This window comes from Aquila chrysaetos (assembly GCF_900496995.4).
Source record: "Aquila chrysaetos chrysaetos chromosome W unlocalized genomic scaffold, bAquChr1.4 W_unloc_4, whole genome shotgun sequence".
Taxonomy (NCBI): Eukaryota; Metazoa; Chordata; class Aves; order Accipitriformes; family Accipitridae; genus Aquila; species Aquila chrysaetos.
The window spans coordinates 744,800-763,374 of record NW_024470324.1 but is presented as its reverse complement, the minus strand read 5'-3'; positions in this window follow the sequence as shown (position 1 = coordinate 763,374).

The window sequence follows — 18,575 nt, the reverse complement described above, 5'->3', positions numbered from 1 at the left end:
GACATAATTGGTTATACCAATTAAAACACGTGAAACTTCTCTCAGTCTAATTGGTCAAGACAAACTGCCGAATTGAGGTTCTTTGTGCCAAGTTCCCTTTATCGTGGAATGCGCACCTGTGTTCTTCTAATTGGCATCTTTCTTTTTTAGTCTTCTTGTCTATTCTGTTCAAGGTCTTCTAAAGGCCTCTGGAATGCTCTTGAGACCGATGTTAGCTAAATATGTGTCCACAATAGCTGCTATTTTGTTGATCACATTCATGTGGATCTGACAACGACCATCTTGCCATTTTACTCCTAAGAACTGGATCTCCTGTGCAGGTCCCTTGACCTTACTTTCTTTTATGGCAAAACCAGCTTTCAGAAGGATTTGGATTATTTTCTTCCCTATCTCAAAGAATTCTTCTGCTGTGTTGCCCCATATGATGATGTCATCAATGTATTGCAGGTGTTCCGGAGCTTCACCTTTTTCCAGTGCAGCCTGGATCAGTCCATGGCAAATGGTGGGGCTGTGTTTCCACCCCTGGGGCAATCCATTCCAAGTGTACTGGACACCCCTCCAAGTGAAGGCAAATTGTGGATGACACCCTGCTGCCAGAGGGATTGAGAAAAACGCATTAGCAATGTCAATTGTAGCATACCACTTGGCTGCCTTTGACTCTAGTTCATATTGAAGTTCTAGCATATCTGGAACGGCAGCACTCAGCGGTGGCGTAACTTCATTCAGGCCACGATAGTCAACTGTTAGTCTCAACTCCCCATTAGACTTTCGCACTGGCCATATGGGACTATTAAAGGGTGAGCGAGTTTTGCTGATCACCCCTTGGTTCTCCAGTTGGCGAATCAACTTGTGGATGGGAATCAGAGAGTCTCGGTTGGTGCGATATTGCCGCCGGTGCACCGTCGTGGTAGCGATTGGCACCTGTTGTTCTTCAACCCTCAGCAACCCCACAGTCTAAGGGTCTTGAGAGAGACCAGGCAGGGTAGACAGCTGTTCAGTGCCCTCCGTCTCCAAGGCAGCTATACCAAAAGCCCATCGATACCCCTTCGGGTCCTTAAAATACCCTCTCCTGAGATAGTCTATGCCAAGGATACACGGAGCCTCTGGGCCAGTCACAATGGGGTGTTTCTGCCATTCATTCCCAGTTAGGCTTACTTCAGCTTCCAATACAGTTAACTCTTGGGATCCCCCTGTCACACCAGAAATACAAATGGGTTCTGCCCCTTTATAACTTGATGGCATTAGAGTGCACTGTGCGCCGGTGTCTACTAGAGCCTTGTACTCCTGTGGGTCTAACGTGCCAGGCCATTGAATCCACACAGTCCAATAGACCTGGTTATCCCTTTCCTCCACCTGGCTGGAGGCAGGGCCCCTCTAATTCTGGCCAGAGTATCCGGTATTCACTTCTCATAAAATTGGCTCAGAAGTCCCTTCAAGAGGATCAGAAATAAGATCACCCCTTCTACTCTGTTTGGAAACTGGAGCGGCATTTTTCCTGGTAGAATCCCCTTTTGTGGTGGTTTTTCCTCGCAGCTCACGTACCCGTGCGTTTAGGACCGAGGTAGGTTTTCCATCCCATTTCCTCATGTCCTCTCCATGATCACATAGGTAAAACCACAGGGCACCTCGCGGTGTGTACCTTCTATATTCTCTCTCTTGGGCAGAGGAGCGCTCACTCCTAATAGCTGAGACATTGGTCCTTACAGGTGGGCAATAGGACATATCCTCTTTGAATTGCTGGAAATCCTCGGACAGCTTCTCCACAGCCGAAATGCAGGCTTGTAGGGAGGAGGAGAGATTTTCTTCGTATTGACGGAGTTGGCGAGCCACTTCATCCACTGTCGGTGCCTCTTCGTCTTTCCAGGTCATTATTGCCAGTGAGTTGGCATAGGACGATGGTGCGCTCCGTACAAATTTCCGCCACATGGGTCGTGTGCATTGGACTTCGTCTGGATCTTTGGGTAATTGTGGGTTGTCCGGGTCATAATGAATCGTCTCTAGCACAGGTAATTCCCTCAGATATTGGATACCTTTTTCCATGGTGGTCCACTGGCTTGATTGACATATAACATCTTCCTTAAAGGGGTACCTTTCCTTCACACTTGACAGGAGTCACCTCCAGAGGCTGATGGCTTGTGTTCCTCTTCCAATTGCCTTGTCAATGCCACCTTCCCTGGCAAGCGATCCCAGCTGCTTGGCTTCCCTACCTTCTAATTCCAAGCTATTAGCCCCATTGTCCCAGCATCGGAGAAGCCAGGTGATAATATGCTCACCTATACGGCGGCCAAAATCTTTTCGCATATCCCGCAGCTCACTCAAGGATAGGGACCGGGTTATTACCTCTGGTTCTGCCTCTTCCTCCTGTTCCCGTGATGACCCTGGTCACCTTCATCCTTTGCTAAGCGAGCTGATTTTTTTGTATATTTCTTCTTGTGTATTGGGGCAACTGATACTGGTGCAGGTTGATCCGCTGGTTCAGTTGCAGTATCGCTCGCCGGGTTTTGGATAACCGCAGCGTCTGTCGCCAAGGTTTGGGTAGCAGCAGTGCTCGTCGCTGGGGCTGGAGGGACCGCAGTGCCCATTGCCAAGGTTTGGGTAGCTGCTGTGCTCGTTGCCGCGGCTGGAGGGGCTGCAGTGCCTGTTGCTGAGGTTTGGGTAGCCACAGTTCTCATTGCCAGGGCTGGAGTGGTCGCGGTGCCTGTCACCAAGGTCTGGGTGGCTGCAGTGCTTGTCGCCGGGGCTGGAGGGGCCGCAGCACCCATTGCCGGGGTTTGGGTGACCGCAGTGCTCATCGTTTTGTTGTTAGGTCCAGAGACCTTCTCTTCCCCTTGGGGGTGCTGAGTTGTGTCTAACAGGGCTCGATAGGCATGGGCCAGGCCCCAGCACGTTGCAGTGATTTGTATCTCTCTGGAGCTGCCGGGGTGACAGCATACCTTTTCCAAATATTTTACTAGTTCTTCTGGATTCTGCATTTGTTCAGGGGTGAATTTCCAAAACACTGGAGGTGCCCACTTTTCTAGGTACTTGCCCATACTACCCCACACACCCTGCCACTCATAATTATCCAGCCTCGGGGCAGACCTCTGGGTGATCTTCTTAAATAGTTGTTTAACCTTAAACAAGAGCTGAACCACATTCAGGAGCAAGCTAATTCCCAGCAGTAGGGCTAGGACCGTGCTGGTCTCAACATCCCAAGAGTATTCAAATTTTTCAAAATTCTCAAACACCATTGTAACTGGACTGAAGGAGAAAGGAGAGGGGAAGAAAGGTACCCCACCCATAGACTGCTTTTCCAAGGAGGAAAGGTAAATGGTATAATTATTAATAGTTTCCCACAGATGGCTCCCACAGTATAAAGGTGACAATGCTAAGTGCAAATACCGGATTAATCCCACAGCCGATGACTTTATCATACCATAAACCAGTGTTATACAATACATCAAAGCGAAAACCTTAATCCACCTCCCACAGATGATAAGCAGCAGAAGAGGGACTACATACAGCAAGCGAGGTGATACATAACAGAACTTTAAAAACCAGAGCAACAACTCTAAGAACACATAAATCAACATAATGACCAGCGACTATTAGACCAATATAATGAATGCTTATAACAAATTTGTTTTAACGAGCTCTGGTCAGGTTTGTCGTTATCTCAACCCTTCGGGCCCCACATTGGGCGCCAAAATGGACTGTCGTGGTTTAACCCCAGCCAGCAACTAAGCACCACGCAGCCGCTCACTCACTCCCCCCCCACCCAGTGGGATGGGGGAGAAAATCGGGAAAAAGAAGCAAAACCCACGGGTTGAGATAAGAACAGTTTAATAGAACAGAAAAGAAGAAACGAATAATGATAATGATAACACTAATAAAATGACAACAGCAATAATGAAAGGATTGGAATGTACAAATGATGCACAGTGCAATTGCTCACCACCCGCCAACTGGCACCCAGCTAGTCCCCCAGCGGCGATTCCCCGCCCCCACTTCCCAGTTCCTATACTAGATGGGACGTCCCATGGTATGGAATACCCTGTTGGCCACTTTGGGTCAGCTGCCCTGGCTGTGTCCTGTGCCAACTTCTTGTGCCCCTCCAGCTTTCTCGCTGGCTGGGCATGAGAAGCTGAAAAATCCTTGACTTTAGACTAAACACTACTTAGCAACAACTGAAAACATCAGTGTTATCAACATTCTTCACATACTGAACTCAAAACATAGCACCGTACCAGCTACTAGGAAGACAGTTAACTCTATCCCAGCTGAAACTAGGACACAAAGTCACATGAATATCCAGTTCCATGGGGAATACTGACATTGAATTTAACCAAAACTTGAGAAAAGATGTGGGACAATGAGAATCATTTTAGCAAATTAAATTGGATGGATTTAAAAGGCAATTATTTTTTTAAATTTGAAAGAAGGAATTATAGCATTTTGAATTATAACATTACCAAACCATCCACCTCATGGGCAAAAGCATTAATTTATCGCCCTTTGGGAGAAACTTGTACAAACACCCATTGGGGCTGCCAATTCCAAAGACTTTATCCAGTAGCTAAAGCTCTAAGATGGAGATGTACTTGTAGAAATTATAATAATATTTTAAATTATATTTGGTCCCTTTTTAATAATGGAAGAAAAATTTGGCCTGGAATTGACTGTATTAAAGGACAGGTGAAAAGTTTAGGGTTAACTGTTTGGGTGAGTAGTGATGGTACATGATCCACTCACCTTTCCCTGAAGGACAAAAGCAAATCATGGACTTTAGACTTAATAACTCTTTATTCTCTCTGGAAAAAAAAAAAAACAACAAAAAAACCCAAAACCAACCAAACAAAAAAAACCCCAAAACACCTCCCTTGTGGCCTTGATGGTGGAATTGGGTAAAGTGAGAAGATGATACTTGGCAATTACCAAGTACTGGAACTAAAATAGGATGGGTATTAAAGTCTATATTTTTACCACAGTTAACAACTCTTTAAAATAAGATGACTCCTCATAATCTTTCATTCTAAGTAGAAACATTAGCTAATGTTACTCAAAGTGGATTAAATAAACTCAATGTACAAATACAAGCTACTAGTAAAATGACATTGTAAAATCAATTAACTTTAGACTTATTATTATTAAGAAACATGGAGTATATAGGTACATTGGACTTTTAAATGATTTATGTTATATCTACATACCAAATGTGACAGATGATCTAAATCATCAGATAGACAAAATAAAACATGTAGCTCAAAACAGCAGAGAATTAAGATCAAACATAGAAAGTTTTTAGCTAAACAAAATATTTTAAAGCTTTAGATTTTCTCTGACTGGATGGTTGACTGAGCTTTTATAAAATATAATTTTGAAAGTTAACATCATTGTTATAATCTGTGTCACTTTTGGCTGTTTTAAATGAACTGTGACATAATCCCTGTTCAAGTGAGACTACTAAAAAATTAGTAGCCTCAAACAGAAAAGATGAAAGTATTGAAATTATTTTCAAAACTTTCAAAGGGGGGAAATGTTGCAAATATTCTAGTAAAGAAATCAAAATTTAATCATATAGAAGAGTTAGGTTTGATTAAGAAGTGTTATGGATGCATGACTAACCAAATCCAACAGGTGTTAAAACTCAGATTTATTCTTCAGCAAAAGTTAGTTAGAAGTCCGGTAACATTTTATAAAACCACAGGCTCAATGATGTAAAGAGAATTAATACTACACGGCCAACTTAACAATCCCCAAGATTTAAAGTGATGGCTCAAAACGCGCGTATCACTCACCGAAAAGCTGAGGGCTCTCTCCCTCGAGGAGTTACCTCGTGCGGTGCCCCGACCCGAGGGGGAGTCCCTGACTGCAGACCCGCTGCTCCGAGGAGGACTGCCAACATGTCCTCCAGTGGGACCCCATTTTTTACCACTGTCGAATCTGACCTGCGGTCATTTAATCCCTATTGGCTAGGAGGGTCACCTCAGTGTACCTGGCATGTCTCGATTGGCCAGTTCAAATTTCAACCTGTGGCTTCCAGGGTTTCCTTCCCCTTCTCCCTGCCTGGAGAAGTTTTGTTTCCTGCTGGCGGGATGCGGGGGGGGGGGGGGGGGATGGGATGTACTGCCACAAGGACTTACCTACATTGGTTCTAATTGTGTTTTACTATCTCCTCACTAATGCACTTGTACATTGAAGCAAGACAAAGAAGAGTCTTTAGTGCTTAGTTATGTCTATCTGAGCCACAGACCTGTAGGCTGGGCAATGTGACAAGATTTTCCAAAGGTTGACCTCTATCTCCCAGGCTGATGTGCAGCTGCGTCACCTCTGGAAACTGACCCCCAAGGTGCCCTTGGAAGGCCCAGCTACCGATGGGATCACTTTATCCATCCAACAATGATGAAAGCAAATAAGTTGTTTTACAGCTCACAGTATTACTCCACAGAAGTTACAAAACAAGAGTTAAAGGAGGCTGTCGTGGTTTAAGCCCAGCTGCCAACAAACCACAAGGCCGCTCACTCACTCCTCCCCCCCCGCCCACCCCCTCCGGTGAGATGGGGAGGAGAATCAGAAAGGAGAAAAAAAAAAGAAGGTAGAGCCTCGTGGGTTGAGATAAGAACAGTTTACTGGGACAACACAAGGAGAGAAACTACAATAATAACAATAGTACGAATAAAAGAATATACAAAATGAATGATGCACAATGCAATTGCTCACCAACTGGAACCTGACTCTCTGCCACTTCCCCTGCTGTGATACCACCTCGACCCCCCAGTCTGCTCCCCAGTTATATACTGAACATGACATCACATGGTATGGAATAGCTCCTTGGCTAGTTCGGATCAGCCATCCTGGTTGTGCCCCCTCCCAGCTTCCTGTGAAAATTAACTCTATCCCAGCCAAATCCAGAACATTATCCACCCCTTAATCTATACCATCTATGTCATGCCCAGATCCTACACTTTCCAGTTAATCACCACCACTTTCCCTGTCTTTGAGATATACACACACACACACATGGATATCATTCCCTTAGTCTATAGGCCATCCTTCTAACATGTCCGTCAATTTTATTTAATCCATGACTTCGGGGCTCCATCTTTTGTAACAGTCCTTCAGGGTAGGAGAGATGGTGTGTGGTGTTGGGGTGTTGGATTGTTGCATGCTGCCTCCGGAGCTTGTGGCTGGTGTATTTGGCGCAACCCATGCCCACGGTCTGCGGGTTGAAGACATGGATCTTGAGGAAGTTGCTGGGCGTCAGTTCGAGTTCCATCACTGTTGTACTTGGCTTGGTTTCAAAGTCCATCCTTCAGTCATTCGGGTGATTCTTACTGTAATACCCTTGATATGGCATATAGCCACTATAGATGTAATGACATACAGTTTATTTGGCTGTGCCCCCTCCCATCTTCCTGTGAAGATTAACTCTATCCCAGCCGAACCCAGGATAGAGGCTAATGTACTAGGAGCCTGACGTCAAAGAAAGACTTGGAGCAGCAAGCAATATGTCCACAAATATGAATAAAGGATCCTGCATGAGGACCTGACAGCATGTTCATCAGAGTCAGAGCAGTCTGTAATCCCATCGCCTGTCTTTTCCAAGGTGTGCTACAGCACCTTGGAAAGTGTGTTCAGACTAAAAGTGTGTTCTTTTTCAAATCCTTCAGCACAAGACACAGGTACTTGGAATACTGGAAAGGAGAGTTGAAATTTTGGTTGATTCCTCAAAAGAGCTGCCAGGTAGATATTCTAAACCATTTGTTTTGTTTGTTCAACTAATACAGTAATTTTTTTCCCCAGAACATTTGATGGTAAGAATTATCTGGGGCTTTTGACAAAATGATTAAGAGAAACAAAAGAATTATTTCTTTATAGAAGCATTTCTCTTGTTACTTCATAATGATTTAATACTCACCCTTTGAATTTCATCTAATAACATTAGTTGTGTTAGAGCTGTCGTGGTTTAACCCCAGCTGGCAACTAAGCACCACGCAGCTGCTCACTCACCTCCCTCACAGTGGGATGGAGGAGAGAATCAGAAGGGCAAAAGTGAGAAAACTCGTGGGCTGAGATAAAGACAGCCCAATAGGCAAAGCAAAAGCCGCGCATGCAAGCAAAGCAAAACAAGGAATTCATTCACTACTTCCCATCAGCAGGCAGGTGTTCAGCCATCTCCAGGAAAGCAGGGGTCCATCATGCATAACAGTTACTTGGGAAGACAAATGCCATAACTCTGAACGTCCCCCCTTCCTTCTTCTTCCCCCAGCTTTATATACTGAGCATGATGTCATTGTGAGAAACTGAAAGAGTTAACGTCTCAAACATTGTGGTGGGGCAAGTTCTGCCAAACGTAACAATGAACCATGTATAGCAAGGAACCACAGGTGAAAAGAAGCCGATCAGAACAGATCAGCACAGGACATCAGCAACAGGAGGGGGAGGGCATGCCAGAGGGCACGCAGCTCCATGTTCTGATATGCTGTTCTGATATGCTGAGCAGGGCAGCTCACCATGCATGGCCAAAGATCAAACAATGGTCACGTCTCCAGGGAAGGAGAAGTTACTCCCCAAACGACCCCCAAGCCCACTGACCCATTTCCCAAAGGTTCTGGAAGCACAAACCGTGCATGACACTTAATTAGCCTAATGAGTTCGAGTGCCCACCCGAAGGAGGGGCAAGGATGATAAAAGGACACAAACTGAAGCCCCAGGTGCGCAAGCCCACTGGAACTGGACCCCTCAGCTGACTGGACCCCTAGGCTGACTGAACCAACTCTGGACCCAGGACTGGTGAAATCTTTCTCTCTTCCTTTCTCTCTCTGTCTTGTTCTCTCTTTCCTTTTCTGTAATCCCTACACCTCATCCCTTTAGACATAAACCATTGACCAAGTCTGGGACTAGGAGTGGATCCAGCTGCCCCTAGGCTCCTCTCTGAGAGGGAGTCTAGAAAGCAAGGGGGTCTGCTCTGAACCTCGTGACTCAACAGGAGGGCTCTCCTTATTCTTTTCCCTGAACTGATTCCCAAATAAGCAAGGCCTGTAGTATATGTTTGGTGATGTATGGTTAGCAAGTTACACAGTTTACTGACATAGTTTCATGCCAATTTTTTGTTGTGAGCATACCAATTCTTGTGTTGAGCATGCCAATTCTTGTTGTGAGCGAATAAATGTTGAGTTTTGTGAGTTAAAGGAACCCTGGTGTTGTTTCACCTTAATCCTGATCTGGGAATCAGCAAACCTGAGTCGTTGTCCTGAGAAATTGGGACGTGACATTCATATGATCTGGAATATCCCTTTGGTCAGTTGGAGTCAAGTGTCCCAGCCATGTCCCCTCCCAACTTCTTGTGCATCCCCAGCCTACCTGCTGGTGGGGTGGTGTGAGAAGGAGAAAAGGCCTTGACTCTGTGTAAGCACTGTTCAGCAATAACTAAAACATCCCTGTGTTATCAACACTGTTTTCAGCACAAATCCAAAACATAGCCCCATACTAGCTACTATGAAGAAAATTAACTCTATCCCAGCCAAAACCAGCACAGAGCATAAGTGAATTTTATTCTCCTTCCTTTCCAAACCTCTTCCTTCAACCAAAACTGAGCATAGTTGTGACTTCTAATATTCTGTATTCCTGAGGAGTCAAGCGTATGAGGCAGAGCTGTGTTTTTTTCTAGAAGGTATTTAAAAGTATTTAAGGCTTTGGAAAGAAGAGCAGAACTTCAGTTGCTGTGGAAGTGCCAAACCTGACAATGTCTTGTCACAACAGCTAGTCTCAGTTCTTGGCAAGCCTTGAGCAGATCAGCTGCAGATTTTCCCAGGAAACAAAATGCTGGCTGTCATAAAGTAAATGCACTTCAATTCTGTTCAGATTCCAGAAGTCAAGTTCTCAGTCATATTGAAATTCAGTACTTATTAAACAAAGATCTATTTTATGTAAATGAGGTCAGCTGATCAGGCCCTGGGTTTTGTGTCCTAAAAGTAAAACAGAGTGTTGCATTGTTTCAGTACTGACTCAGAAAAAATACTTTTTTTTCTCCTGAATCACTAACCCTATAAACAACCTGTATACCACCCATAGGACATTTTATAGTAGCTAACACCTGTGGCTTAGTTTAAAAAACGCAATGTAAAGGTTGTGTAAAAAAGTCTGTTTGCAACCTAGAGCCCATTACACTATTTCTCTCCAAATTTCAACTTTATAACTCCATTTGTAGCATAGATGTTCTTAGCTAGTGGCATTTATTTAACATGAAATCTTTTCCTCCAGGTCAGTTTTCCTACAGACTAATGAAATAGAACCTATACCTTATATTTAATGAGTAGTAGTGATTTCAGAGCAGATCTGTTTGGGCTATTAAATGAGTCATTATGCTGATTTTAACAGACTGAAAATAAAGCTCTTTCACATTTTCAGATATTGAGAGGAAGCTATGGAAATATTTCACCTGCAAGGGAGAGTGTGCTACTCATTAGACCTTTCACTTTGGACAAGCAAGAAAAAAAACCTATTAGACTGCACATTCTACTAACTGTTGATCTCTGCTGATGTACAGCTCTTGTTGAACTTGAAAAATATACCTAGAAATCAAATATACATACAAGTCATAGAACAAAGACAGACCTTCTTGTTGGCTTGCACTTCAGATGTAGTTAAAGAAGATGAGGTCCTAGGTTTCCTTATCAATGGACAGACTTTGAGCTTTGTAAATCTTGAACAGCATCTCTCTCACACTGTCTTGCTCAAAGAAAGCAAGAGATGTATAAAGTTTAACTGGTGTTGGCCAAAAGAAAGAACACCAAAGATATCTTTTCAGTTGCCCCAAAGAACTACTATACAAATAAAACCTTCCCATTACTTCTCTCCCTGTACTAGGATCAACATTAACAAAAAAGCACTCCAAATAGAGTACCTCTCACCAGCAACTGTTGTAAGAGCCTTTCCCATCTGCAGGGTGAAATGAAACTGAAGATTTATTTTGCTAGTTGCCAGTATTGGTAAATGACCTAAAATGAAAATTGAAGTCTCTGCTCTAGACATGGGACTCTTTCATCTATGTCAGCTCTTTAGCTGTGATCTTAAATACCGTGTAAAATAATGTAATATGTTCATAAAACTGTATTTCCTTAGGCTTTTTCCCCATACTCACCACTAAATTAATGCAGTTGGCAGAGACTAGCAGAAGCCCAGGGAAAGGGAGGAAGGGGCTCTTGGGAGGAGTGGCTGCCTGCTCCATTGACTCCAGGTGGGGACCATTCTCTGCAGGGTCATTTCAAGGGAACTCAAGGCCTGGGCATGGCCTGCAGCTGGAGCAGGAGCACCATGGTACCACGCTGCCTGCTCTGGCCACTCCTGGGTCACTCTCTTTCCTTGTCTCCTTCCCCCAGGCTTGAGGCCATGGCCTGCAGCCTCCTAGACCGGGGTGGTCAGACTCCTCTGGCACACAGCATCACTGCAGTGTTGGCTGGAAGGGGCTGCTGGAGGTCTCATCCATCCCCACTTGGAGCAGGACTGTTGCAGACTAAGTTGGACAAGGCTGTGTCCAGCCAATGCCCCAAATAACCTTCAAGGAGGTGGCTCCACACCTTCTCTGGTGACCTGATCTAGTTCTGCACTGCCCCCCTCAAGGAGAGAAGGATCTCCTAGCATGCCATTTGAACCCCTATAGGAAGACCATTTTGTGTGTTAATCTCTTTCTGTTGAGTAACCTGTGGAAGGCTGAAATTCACTGCTGCATTTTCTTTCTACTCCACTTCCCAACCTGTCCTATGCACACACAAACCACATGGAAGCAAAAACCCCACCCAAAGTAGCACCTCAAGTGTTACAGGACAAGCAGGCATATACAAGCAAGCACAATTTCTTTCTTCAAAAGATCATCAGAGTAAGTTTTTCCCAGAATATATTTTCAGGGTTTGATAGGCAGAGCAGTATGCTGCACAGAAGAGAGGGTGAGCTGAGGATTTTATTTCAGTTGGTAGCACCAGATTTGGAAGCTCTACACAACAAGGAGAAAAATCCTGGTTTAAGCGGCACACAATCAGAGCACTGATATGTCTTTGCAATGCTGGGAGGACCTTAGAGATATATATATGGTACATTTCTCAGCACAAGGGCTTATTTGAGGGTGTAACATATGCCAAGTGAGATGACATCAGATCTCAAGGATCTACATTGTAAATTGCTGAGCTGATAACTGTGACGGAAAAGGACTTAACTGCAAGGTTCAAGCAAATGACTTGAACTTCACTTGCAGACTTAACTGCAAGGTTCAAGCAAACAACTTATTTGAACTTCACTTACAGACTTAACATGCCACTATTGCAGGTTTTACAGATACAATGGAGGAATGCACTATCGCAATTTTTTAAGGCAAGAGTAGTACATTATTACAAACACAAGCGATTCACAGACAACCACAAATGCATTTACAAACTTAAAGCATAAACAATATTCACTTACCCCTCCAGGTAAGGGCTCTCAATCCCAGGGAAGTTACCTCAACCGGCGTCCCGATCAAGGGGAGGGGGTGTGTGTGTGTGTGTTTCCTTCGCAAGCCAACTGTATAGTTGGAGAAGTGACTCCCCCCCCATTTCCAACCTGAATCTTAGAGTTTTTATCCCCTGACTTGTGGAATGGTGTGTATGACTATGTCCGAGTGGATTATGATATATGCCTAAATGGATTATGTATATCTGAGTGGAGTTTCCCCTTATCTTTCCTTTGTTGGTCTGTGATTGTTTGAATACACAAGGTTGTCATTTGAAACTGAAGCTGAAACCCTCCAGGTTTTGGGTTTGGTTTTGGTTTTTTTTTTTTTACCTTGCTTCCTCAGCAACTGAATAGTGGTTGGATTGAGACTCAGGGCATACTATTTGCTAAGGGATTTCAAGGCTCAGTTCAGGTTTTGGTTCTTTGAATGGTGCAGCCACTGCCCTGTTTACTTTAGGGTTTATCAGACAACCCAGGGCTAAGCTGTCTACACAGCTCCCCGTGAGTCGTCTCTGCAGAGAGACAGGGCCTCAAGGCAATCCAAGGCTGGGTCACTTTTGTAACCCCCCATGAGTCGCCTGTGTGCACTAGACATGGTGAAACTCGTTTGTGAAATATGAGCCAGACAATCCACACAATAACAATGACAGTTCTGAAAAGTGTGAGGAAAAGGATAAATAGAGTTTTGAACAGAGGGTGGCTGTCATGGTTTAACCCCAGCCAGCAACTAAGCACCACGCAGCCGCTCACTCACTCCCCGCCACCCAGTGGGATGGGGGAGAGAATCGGGAAAAGAAGTAAAACTCATGGGTTAAGATAAGAACAGCTTAGTAGAAAAGAAAGGAAGAAACTAATAATGATAATAACAACAATAATAAAATGACAATAATAAAAAGATTGGAATATACAAAACAAGTGATGCACAATGCAATTGTTCACCACTCGCCAAATGACTCCTAGTTAGTTCCTGAGAAGCAATCCCTCCCAGGCCAACTCCCCCCCAGTTTATATACTAGGCATGATGTCACATGGTATGGAATATCCTTTTGGCCAGTTTGGGTCAGCTGTCCTGGCTGTGTCCCCTCCCAACTTCTTGTGCCTGCCCCGCCCCAGCCTCCTCACTGGCAGGGCAGTATGAGAAGCTGAAGAGACCTTGACTTAGTGTAAACACTGCTTAGCAACAACTGAAAACATCAGTGTGTTATCAACATGATTCTCATACTAAATCCAAAACACAGCACTATACCAGCTACTAGGAAGACAATTAACTCTATCCCAGCCGAAACCAAGACAGTATCTACCCCTTATTCTATACCATTTACGTCATGCTCAGTTCCCATACTTTCAGTACATTCTAATCAATCATCATCACCTTTTCTGTCCTTTGAGAGAGAGAGAGAGAGAGAGAGAGCATTCCCTTAGTTTATGGGCCATCTCTATAAAATGTTCATTGAGTTCGTTTAGTCCCCGACTCTGGGCTCCATCTGTCATACCAGTCTTTCTGGGCAGGAGGGATGGTGCAAAGTCCTCTCAGTTGGCAGACCAGGATGGGAATTCAGTGCGGTATGGCGAGCGACTGACATTGGACGCAGCAAGAGGATGGTGTGCAATGTTGGATTGTTGCATGCTGAAGTCAGTTCTGGTTCCAACACTACTGCACTTTGCTCAGTTTTATCACAGTTCATTCTTGCTTGATCTAAGTGATTCTTACTGTAGTACCATGAATATAGCATATAACAATTATAGTAATGATAACATACAGTGGCAGGGTTATACAGAAACTTACATCATACAATTTAATTCATTGGCTATTCTCATCTAAAATCAAATTCCCCTGAGGCACACATCAGACTTCCCCATCCTTTTGCATCACCTACCAAGTGCACCCAGGTCCTTGAGCAAAAGAAATCCCACAAATGGGTTTGCCTTTGCCTGAGGCAGGACTAACCCAGACTGTCTTCCCTAACATATTTTTTATGTGCACTACAGGGTCTTTATCCCCTTCTATAGTACAGAAAAGTTCTGACTGGGCAGGGCCACCCCGATTGGCGGATCCTATGGTGTTGACTAACCAGGTGGCTTTTGCTAAATGTGTATCCCAATGTTTGAAAGTTCCACCCCCCATTGCTCTCAATGTAGTCTTTAACAGTCCATTGTATCGCTCAATTTTCCCAGAGGCTGGTGCGTGATAGGGGATGTGATACACCCACTCAATGCCATGCTCTTTGGCCCAGGTGTCTATGAGGTTGTTTCAGAAATGAGTCCCGTTGTCTGACTCAATTCTCTCTGGGGTGCCGTGTCGCCACAAGACCTGCTTTTCGAGGCCCAGGATAGTGTTCCAGGCGGTGGCATGGGGTACAGAATATGTTTCCAGCCACCCAGTGGTTGCTTCCACCATTGTAAGCACATGGCACTTGCCTTGGCGAGTTTGTGGGAGTGTGATATAGTCAATCTGCCAGGCTTCCCCAAATTTATATTTCAGCCATCGTCCTCCATACCACAAGGGCTTTAACTGCTTGGCTTGCTTAATTGCAGCACATGTTTCACATTCATGGATAACCTGTGCAATAGTGTCCATGGTCAAGTCCACCCCTCGGTCACGAGCCCATCTATATGTTGCATCTCTTCCCTGATGGCCTGAAGCATCATGGGCCCATCGAGCCATAAATAGCTCACCCTTATGTTGCCAGTCCAGGTCCACCTGAGCCACTTCAATCTTGGCAGCCTGATCCACCTGCTGGTTGTTTTGATGTTCTTCAGTGGCCTGACTCTTGGGTACATGAGCATCTACATGACGTACTTTTACAACCAGATTCTCTAGCCGGGACGCAATATCTTGCCACAGTGCGGCAGCCCAAATGGGTTTACCTCTGTGCTGCCAGTTGCTCTGCTTCCATTGCTGTAACTACCCCCACAGGGCATTTGCCACCATCCATGAGTCAGTATAGAGATAGAGCACTGGCCACTGTTCTCTTTCAGCAATGTCTAACGCTAGCTGGATGGCTTTCACCTCTGCAAACTGGCTCGATTCACCTTCTCCTTCAGCAGTTTCTGCAACTTGTCGTGTAGGACTCCATACAGCAGCCTTCCACCTCTGATGCTTTCCCACAATGCGACAGGACCCATCAGTGAACAGAGCATATTGCCTCTCATTTTCTGGCAGTTTATTATACAGTGGGGCCTCTTCAGCACGCGTCACCTCCTCCTCTGGTGACATTCCAAAATCTTTGCCTTCTGGCCAGTCCATGATCACTTCCACAATTCCTGGGCGACTGGGGTTTCCTATGCGAGCCTGTTGTGTGATCAGTGCAATCCACTTACTCCACGTGGCATCAGTCGCGTGATGTGTAGAGGAGACCCTCCCTTTGAACATCCAGCCCAGCACTGGCAGTCGGGGTGCTAAGAGGAGCTGTGTTTCAGTACCAACCACTTCTGAGGCAGCTCGAACTCCTTCATATGCTGCCAATATCTCTTTTCCAGTTGGAGTATAGCGAGCCTCGGATCCTCTGTATCCCCGACTCCAAAACCCCAGGGGTCGGCCTTGGGTCTCCCCAGGTGCTTTCTGCCAGAGGCTCCAGGTAGGGCCATTCTCTCCAGCTGCAGTACAGAGCACATTTTTAACATCTTGTCCTGCCCGCACTGCCCCAAGGGCTACTGCATGACCAATCTCCTGTTTAATTTGTTCAAAGGCTTGCTGTTGCTCAGGGGCCCCATCTAAATCGTTCTTCTTCCAGGTCACTTGGTAGAGAGGGCTTACAATCAGACTGTAATTTGGAATATGCATTCTCCAAAAGCCCACAACACCTATGAAGGCCTGTGTTTCCTTTTTGTTAGTTGGTGGAGACATAGCTGCTATTTTGTTGATCACATCCATTGGGATCTGATGACGTCCATCTTGCCATTTTATTCCTAAAAACTGGATCTCCTGTGCAGGTCCCTTGACCTTACATTCTTTTATGGCAAAACCAGCTTTCAGAAGGATTTGGATTATTTTCTTCCCTTTCTCAAAGACTTCTTCTGCTGTGTTGCCCCATACGATGATGTCATCGATGTACTGCAGGTGTTCTGAAGCTTCACCTTTTTCCAGTGCAGTCTGGATCAGTCCATGGCAAACGGTGTGGCTGTGTTTCCACCCCTGGGGCACTTGATTCCAGGTGTACTGGACGCCCCTGCAAGTAAAAGCAAACTGTGGCTGGCACTTGCTGCCAGAGGGATTGAGAAAAACGCATAACCAATATCAGTTGTGGCATACCACTTGGCTGCCTTTGACTCCAGTTCGTACTGAAGTTCTACCATATCCGGGACGGCAGCACTCAGCGGTGGTGTGACTTCATTCAGGCCATGATAGTTAACTGTTAGTCTCCACTCCCCATTAGACATTCACACTTTGATTTCAACAAATCAACTTCTGGATCGAATCAGGGCGTCTTGGGTGGTGCGATATTGCCGCCGGTGCACCGTCGTGGTAGCAGTTGGCACTTGTTGTTCTGCAACCTTCAGCAACCCCACAATCAAAGGGTCCTCAGAGAGACCAGGCAGGGTATACAGCTGTTCAATTCCCTCCGTCTCCAAGGCAGCTACACCAAAGGCCCACCGATACCCCTTCAGTTTCTTTAAAATACCGTCTCCTGAGGTAATCTATACCAAGGATGCACGGGGCCTCTGCGCCACTCACAATAGGGTGTTTCTGACAATCATTCCCAGTTAGACTCACTTCAGCTTCCAATACAGTTAACTCTTGGGATCCCCCTGTCACACCAGAAATACAGATGGGTTCTGCCCCTTTATAACTTGATGGCATTAGGGTGCATTGTGCACCAGTGTCTACTAGAGCCTTATACTCCTGTGGGTCTAACGTGCCAGGCCATTGAATCCACACAGTCCAATAAACCCGGTTATCCCTTTCCTCCACCTGCCTGGAGGCAGGGCCCCTCTCATTCTGGCCAGAGTATCCGGTATTCACTTCTCATAAAATTGGCTCAGAAGTCCCTTCAAGAGGATCAGAAATAAGATCAGCCCTTCTACTCTGTTTGGAAACTGGAGCGGCATTTTTCCTGGTAGAATCCCCTTTTGTGGTGGTTTTTCCTCGCAGCTCACGTACCCGTGCATTTAGGACCGAGGTAGTTTTTCCATCCCATTTCCTCATGTCCTCTTCATGGTTACACAGGTAAAACCACAGGGCATCTCATGGTGTGAACCTTCTATATTCTCTCTCTCGGGCAGAAGAACGCTCACTCCTAATAGCTGACATACTGGTCCGTACAGTTGGGGAGTAGGACATATCCTCTTTGAATTGCTGGAAATCCTGTGACAGCTCCTGCACAGCTGAAAGGCAGGCTTGTATGGAGGAGGAGAGATTTTCTTTGTATTACCGGATTTGGTGAGCCATTTGTTGCGTTAAAGAGTAAAGAAGTTTGGCAGAAAATAAACCCCCTTGCATTCCAGCTTATCCTCAGATGTCAGAGGGGATGGGGGCAGCTAGGTTTAATTTCTGAGTGATGTCCAATTCAATGCCATAATCTGGTCGCGCTCAATATGTTGAAGATACCACAATGACGGATGCACTTAATAGTGTACTGCACTCTCGGCTTAGCTGTGTTCAGTGCGCGAGAATTACCAGACTTCGGAGTTTGGTTGCGTTAACGAACTATCATGACTAGATTAATGAGCAGCGCAGTTCATTAAAGCAACAGTACAGATTCTTTTGGATTGCCAGTGATAAATACACTGTCTGCAAAGCACATGCAAATAATAATACAGTTGACTACAAGCACACTAAATTATGGAAAAAATCTACAGAGATTTCTAAGTTTCCCGGGGAAGCACTCGGTATAACGAAGGGTTCGAATCCTACCCAATAGGCGTCCCTATGGGGGGAAAGATAGTTTCAGCCTGTCGACTGATCCCAGAAGTCAGCGATGTCCTCCTGACTTGTCTATGATGATGTCTTCCCTAACATTCCTCCTCTCTTAAGCCCTTTTATATTTTCTTATTTTTTAGGTGGAGCTTGAGTGACTCTAGTCATACATGCTTTTACTTTGATTGGTATAAAGTTCTCTTGCTTTACTTTTAAAGGTATATGCTAGATAAAATTCAGTGAGGGGTGGTCA